The 6,773-nt window shown below is 44.1% G+C and overlaps 1 pseudogene; it reads left to right on the top strand.

The window, feature by feature from the left end:
* The first annotated feature begins 1,487 nt into the window (after positions 1–1,487).
* Positions 1,488–2,093, top strand: LOC147447712 (uncharacterized; annotated as a pseudogene).
* The last annotated feature ends 4,680 nt before the right edge of the window (positions 2,094–6,773 follow it).

Genomic DNA, 6,773 nt, shown 5'->3' on the forward strand with positions numbered 1-6,773 from the left:
GTCAACCCAAAAATCATGACTCTATATGCAAATATGCCCCACTCCATAGAAAAAGATATTTTATGTTGATCTTTTGGATCAACAAAAAATAGCTATAACCAGCTGACCATTGATCTTGTGGATCAATGGTTAGTTGGTTATAGCCTAAAAATCCATTAAGAGAGTTCTACCAAACATCGAGCAAACTTATCCGAGCAAGCTCTAAACCGAGCAAAGTTACCAAGTGAGTTTCTCACATATATATATACTTCTTTTCTAAAAAGAGATATCACACACACACACACACACACACACACACACACACACACACACAGAGCTTTCTCTAAAGCCAAACAATAAATGTTAGCACCATTGCTCGCCAATCATGATTATACAAATCTAGTCGTCCTTATACATGTGACCATTGCTACAAAAATTATGTTTTTTTCGAAAATTAAATATAGATCAATCTAGTCGTCCTTATACATGTCACCATTGCTAGGTCAAATATGTTTTTTCACTTCACCTTGTGCTCTCCCACTTAAGTTTTAGTCCTCATGAAAACCAAGCCAACATGTGAGCACAACCAAACTACCTTGTAGGATCGTCTCTCTCTCTCTCTCTCTCTCTCTCTCTCTCTCACACACACACACACACACACACACACACACACACACACACACACACACACACACACACACACACACACACACACACACACACACACAAAACTCTCTAAAAAAGTTCGCGTCTCTTTCAGTTTTTAGATTTCAAGTCTGCTAAAATATAGTGCTAAGAGCCGATTGAAAACTCAAAACAACCGATTGAAGGCAGGGAAAGAAGGATAGAATCCGGTTTGAAAATTCAAGAAATAGAGTTTAACTGTAAAAAATGCTGTTATTTTGAGAAATTTCCTCTATAGAGGTTTATGAAATTGATTTTTCCCGAACACTATATGAAGCATGTGAACCGATGCTCTCTCTCTCTCTCTCTCTCTCTCTCTCTCTCTCTCTCTCTCTCTCTCTCTCTCTCTCTCTCTCTCTCTCTCTCTCTCTCCACGCTGAGCATACACTCATTTGACGTATAACAAGCTGACAGTTGTTCAAAAATGATTTGGGGGAAATATCGAGCAGCAGTACCACAAAGTAAAACTTACTTTAGCAGTGCTACATTCCAGAGAGGCACCTACCTAAAATTAATTAAGCTAATTCTCTGGAATCTCCACATCCCCATTGTCAATATCTATTTGCAAATCCTTGGGATCCTTCCCATCCACAGAGAAACCCACAGAAATGCAGTACCGAGAATTTCCTTTACTGTGCAAGCAAGCTCCTTTGCCATTGAACGGGGACGCATCACACGGGAAATATCGATCACATTATCGAGAGTAATGTTGCCATTGTGATTGATGTTCTTAAATGTATAAGGAGAAGGAAGAGGAATTTCCATGTTGAAAACCAGCTAAGAGATCATGGGGAACACTAGCATGGAGCAAAACCTTGTTACCAATGCTAGGACTGAGGGGCAATCAAAAGAAGAAGAAAGAGGCAATCGAGTGCTGCAACGGCTTGCATGGTCAGATTAATAGGAGGAATTCTGACAATACAATTATGAGAGTAGCCAACAATCATGAGGAACACGTGTAGTATAACAATGTCATAAATGCAAATGATGGCATCTTTGTTGTTTTTGTCAATCAGCTTTATCATTGTGGTATTGATTATGCATTAAATGGGCAGGAATCTGGCTGTCAAAGCTCTCTCTCTTCGAGATTACGAAGGGAGATAATTGTTGCACAAAACTCAGAGCGGATTAACAAGTCCCTTAGCACTAATCATGAGCAGCTCCAGTTGTCTTCAGAGGCTGTGTTCACACCAGAGCACAGGCGCCCACCACAACAGTATTCATTCTTGAGCAAGGATTATAGCACGTTAAGCTACTATTTTAGTCCCGCGAGTAGCAATAGCTGCAACAATGCATTCATATTCTTTCTATCGCGCTTGGGATCCTTGAGGGATTTGATCACAAGGGTAGTGATGCTAATTGCTCCCATACTTCTAGTCCTACTCCAGTTAAGCGTCACCATTGAGGGAGCCACCCGTAAACTCCACTAGACGGTAGACATGAAGCTGAGTGAGGCATGTTTTGCACCCACGATGAAGATGCAATGCTAATAAAGAAAGGGCAGCAAGAATATGAGGAGGTGGTTTTTGTTCGTTTAACAGGATGGGAAGATGGAGTTGCCTCTTCATTGGCGCCCAAGATCGGGCCTCTAGGTCTGTGTTAACCCTCACGGCTCACGGACACCCCATCACCTACGACAGACGTGTATTATGTATTTGGTAGAGTCAGGTACCGGGCTTGTCGGTCCAATAGGAAAAGGGTAAGAGTGATCGCCGATGAGAGGCGCACTCTAACTGGGACATTCAAGGGATTAGTTGGCTAAGCATGGGCACCCAAGTGTGAACGGGGTGAGCTTATATAAAAGCCAACTAAACCTAAAATTCACTTATTCTCTCATTTGTGCAATAGAAGAGTGCTCTTGCTCCATCTCCATCTCCATCTTCTTCTTCTTCACCTCCTTGTATGTGTGTGTATGTGAGAGAGAGAGAGAGAGAGAGAGAGAGAGAGAGAGAGAGAGAGAGAGAGAGAGAGAGAGAGAGAGAGAGAGAGAGAGAGAGAGAGAGAGAGAGAGAGAGAGAGTGCGATCGAGCATTGCGGCGGCACGACGGCGGTGAAGCGGTTGAGCGCGACGTAGCGGCGTCTCCTTCTTCTTCGCGGCAAGGAATCCTCCATGGCAGGAGCATAGAGCGGTGAGTGACACACCATTGCCCTCTTTTGAGCTTACTAGTTAAGCTAGTTGTGTGCTTGGAGCTGTCTATGGCTCGCACACAGTGTTAGGCAAGGCCCTTGCTTCGACAGTGCGGCAAGGAGCGCACATTTTTGGCGCCGTTGCCAGGGAATCGCCGTGCACTAAGCCCAAGAGGCACTTTGTGCTTCTCCTATAAGTTGTTTGTAATGGAATTTGCCTATTCAATTTGAGAATAGCGGAATTTAATGAGAGTACTTTCAAGAAATGATTTTGTGAGCATAGCGGGTAGACATAATTGAAGATAGCAACATAATCATAGCAATTAGTTAACTTGGCATAGACAATACTTTTGCAAGAGAGAGAGTTTAGAGAACATGACAACAATTGAGGACCGGATTTATGTGGAGCCGGTCCCCCCTCCAATAGGCATTTGTATTATGATTTCTCCCATAAAGAGAGACTTGTTACAATACAGTCTTTGTGTTCCTTGTGACCTAGGTGATGCCATGAAGATGGAAGGCTTCATGCACCACAAACATAACATAAACTTGAAGAAAGCTTTAACTATCCCAAGCCTCAGTCCCAAGACCTCAAACACCTTCGAAGGTGGAGAGAGCTAGCAGGGAATGAGGGTAGGGAAGAGGAAGAAGAAACATTTCGTAGGAGAAAGAATTAGTTCCTCACTTATCATACTCTTGTTGCTAGCATACATAATAGCATAGTAATGAAGAAGAAGGATATGGCAAGCTTAAGCATTGAAGCATGGCTCTTGGTTGGATTTGCACTCCATAGCCAAGAGTGTTGGTGTAGGCTCTCAACCTCTACTTGCTTGGAGAGGGAGCTCTTGCACTTTGCATATCACACAATGAGAGTGCTTGTGAGTGTGTGTGGGTGAGTATACCCCCTAGGCACCCCCCTAGCTTGCTTGGGTCGACCCCCCCTTGTAGCTCATGCCTGAAGCTCATTGGACCCTTCCAGGCCTAGCCAATCACAAGCAAGAGCCATTACAAGCAACATGGGTAGCCTTGGGACAAGTGTCCCCCTTTCCCCTTTGAGAGAGAGGACTTGATAAATGCTAAAACAATTAGATAATTCATGTAATTTATCATTGGACCCCTTTGAAGCCTAGCCAATAGGCTTCAAGCAACACATGAAGGTAACATGGGTAGGGGCCTGACATGTGTCCTTGCTGCCTCTTCAAGTTGGGCTTCCCTTGTGTGTGTGAGTGGGTGTTCTCTCTCTAGCCCCTAGGAAAAGGGCTCGCCCCCCCTCTTGTAGGAATTCTTTTGACTTTTAGGTGATCAAGCACCTTAATCACCAAGCATGACAAAGCACTTGAACTAGGGGGTGTTCCCACAAGCATCTCAGGCAAGCTTCTCAAGGCACCTCAAGTACTTTAATCATGCAGCAAGTCAAGCACCTCAAGCATGGAGCCAGTCAAGCACCTCAAGCATCTTAATCAAGCACCTCAAGCATGAAAAACACCTCAAGCATGACAAGCACCTCGAGCTTGGGCCGGGTTCCCACCTCAAGCTCAGCCCTAGCTTACTTAAGGTCAAAGGACTTTTACACACATTTATTGGAGGTCTTCAATGAAGCTAACCCTAAGGTCTTATGCTCCATTGGTTAGCCTTGCTCTTTGATAGACCATCTCCCTTTTGGGCCCCTTTACCATTGGCCCCGTGTTGAGATAGATCTATAAGCACATACCTATATCTTAACACTTGTTCCCGTTTATTCTCCCACATTAAGTGATCAATTTAATATGAGAAAATCATTTGGGTTAGTTAGATATTAGATTTTATGACATGTTTGTAGTAGGAAAGAAGAGGAAGAGGAAGAGGAATGAGTTGTTTTTCTGCAAGTTGTTAATTTCTGTGTTGTTTGCAAGTTCTGTGATTTCTGCATAATGTTGTGTTTTCTGTTTGCACACAGTCTTTGCACAATTAGTAGTCGTTAGCTTGTTTGCAGTGAATGAATAAGTAGGAAGGCAGTTAGCAATTTCTGCTTGCACACAGTCTGTACACAGTTTTCTGTCAAGGTTTGCCTGCACACAGTCTTTGCACAGTAAGGTAGTGAGAGAGGAAGTAGGTGGACAGTTAGCTCACTGTCAGTAAGCAGTTAACAGATTAGTCAGTGGTTAGCAACACTGTTAGTAAGTAGATAAGGTAGTGAGCTGTCTATGAGCTGTGAGCTGTTGACTGGGAGGTTAGGTAGGTGACAGTGTGTGTGGCCAAGAAAGGGTCACCTACACCGCGCGCGGTCGTCGCCTTAAAAAAAAAAAATAAAAAAAAATAAATAAATTACAAAAAATTAAAAAAAAAATGAAAATATTTAAGCGTGAGTGACTGGGGGGCTACACTAAAATTTTGATCGGGATTATTTCCCCAAGCCCAAGCCCAAGCCCAAGCCTCAGTCCTCAGTCTTTTGATATATACTAGATTCACTCTTATATATATACCCTACCCCCTCAAGAGGGAATGAGAGCATGTGGGGCAAGTCCTCCACTCTCCTCCCTTCTCTTCCCACTTGCACCCTTAGACTTTCTAATTTGGGCCTAGTTCCCTACTAGAAATTGACGGTTTTAGGAATTCCGAGGGCATAAAGTGACCAAACGGAGGGCTGTAAAGCACGACAAGTCCCTCTGATCGAGACGCTCGTTTTGAGCTATCATACGTTCTATTCTATAGCTGGGTCAAAAAAAAAGGACCAAAAAATAAATAAATAAATAAATAAATAAGAAAAGACTTGGGTTGCAAAACACCCAAAATTACTAGGTGAGCAGCTTTCACGGGCCCTCACTAACACTTCTAGGGGATCCAAGTCATATGAACCTACGCTCTGGACAAGTGTTAGAGCATGAGCATATTGGTAGTGCCTCCATTTACGCGGGCACCCATTATTCCTCCACCCTAGGTTCTGGACCTTCGGCCGGGACTCAAGGTAGCGCGACCCAAGATCCTCATATCGCGTCTAGTGATTCTTCCTCTGACTACGAAGTCATGGAGGGGTATCCTACACCAAACCCTGATAGTTCAAGTCAAGACATGCATGCCATGGGCCCATGGCCCGGGTCCAGCGTGTTTAGCCGCTTAAAAGAGACCCTTAGTAGAGCTACTCGCTCCGAACATGCGGTTAATGAAATAAATGAAGGGAGTGGGGAAGTAAATTCGTCATTCATACCTAAAATAGACCCTATGCTTCTTGAGAGTGTGCATGTGAATGTTCCATCCACTGCACCTCCTGATCCTTTAGGACTATCTCCCTCTGAGGTTTTACTACCCGATGGTAGGAGTCTTGCCGAAGTACAAGAGATCGAATGCTATATGCAAGCAACAAGAACAAAGTCGAGCCCTGAAAGCAAAGGCTCCTATGACAACAATCATGCCAGCCGAGCAACCAAGTGCTCCCAAGGTAGCAGTCACGGAGGGGCAAGCTATGGGGAGCAATAATGCTTCCACTTCAAGGGAAACCTCCAGGACGCCATGCCTAGATGGAATATTCCTAAACAAAAATTGGGAGTATGACCTACAAGCAGAAGCTTTAACTGATCGGTACACAGGACACACCTATCATGTGGGTTGGTTAGATGTTCTACTATCCACATCGGGTGCTACTAGCATAGATGAACAACAACAGAAAGTCTGTGATGTCCTCCATAGGATTGTCGAGTTAGAAAGACAGAACACAGGGATCAACATGCCTTCAACATGCCTAATGAGATTCTTGGATACGGGAAAGGCCAACCCACCAACCCTGTCACAAATGGAGACTCCCTCAGTGAGCCCCATTGATCCTCCATATGTTGTTTCGCCGGGAGCCTCAGCACAATCTGAGCCCACAAGTGGCAGCTTTACCTTCCCAGATCTAGCTCATCTTTCTCTTAATGACACTACGGCTACCATGCATATCCCAGTGGTGAGCATGACAAGAAATACACCATGGAGTTCATTTGTTAACACTGCGCGGATGCCTAGTAGCA

The sequence above is a fragment of the Adiantum capillus-veneris genome, chromosome 11, assembly GCF_014529385.1.
Source record: "Adiantum capillus-veneris isolate H3 chromosome 11, ASM1452938v2, whole genome shotgun sequence".
Classification (NCBI taxonomy): Eukaryota; Viridiplantae; Streptophyta; class Polypodiopsida; order Polypodiales; family Pteridaceae; genus Adiantum; species Adiantum capillus-veneris.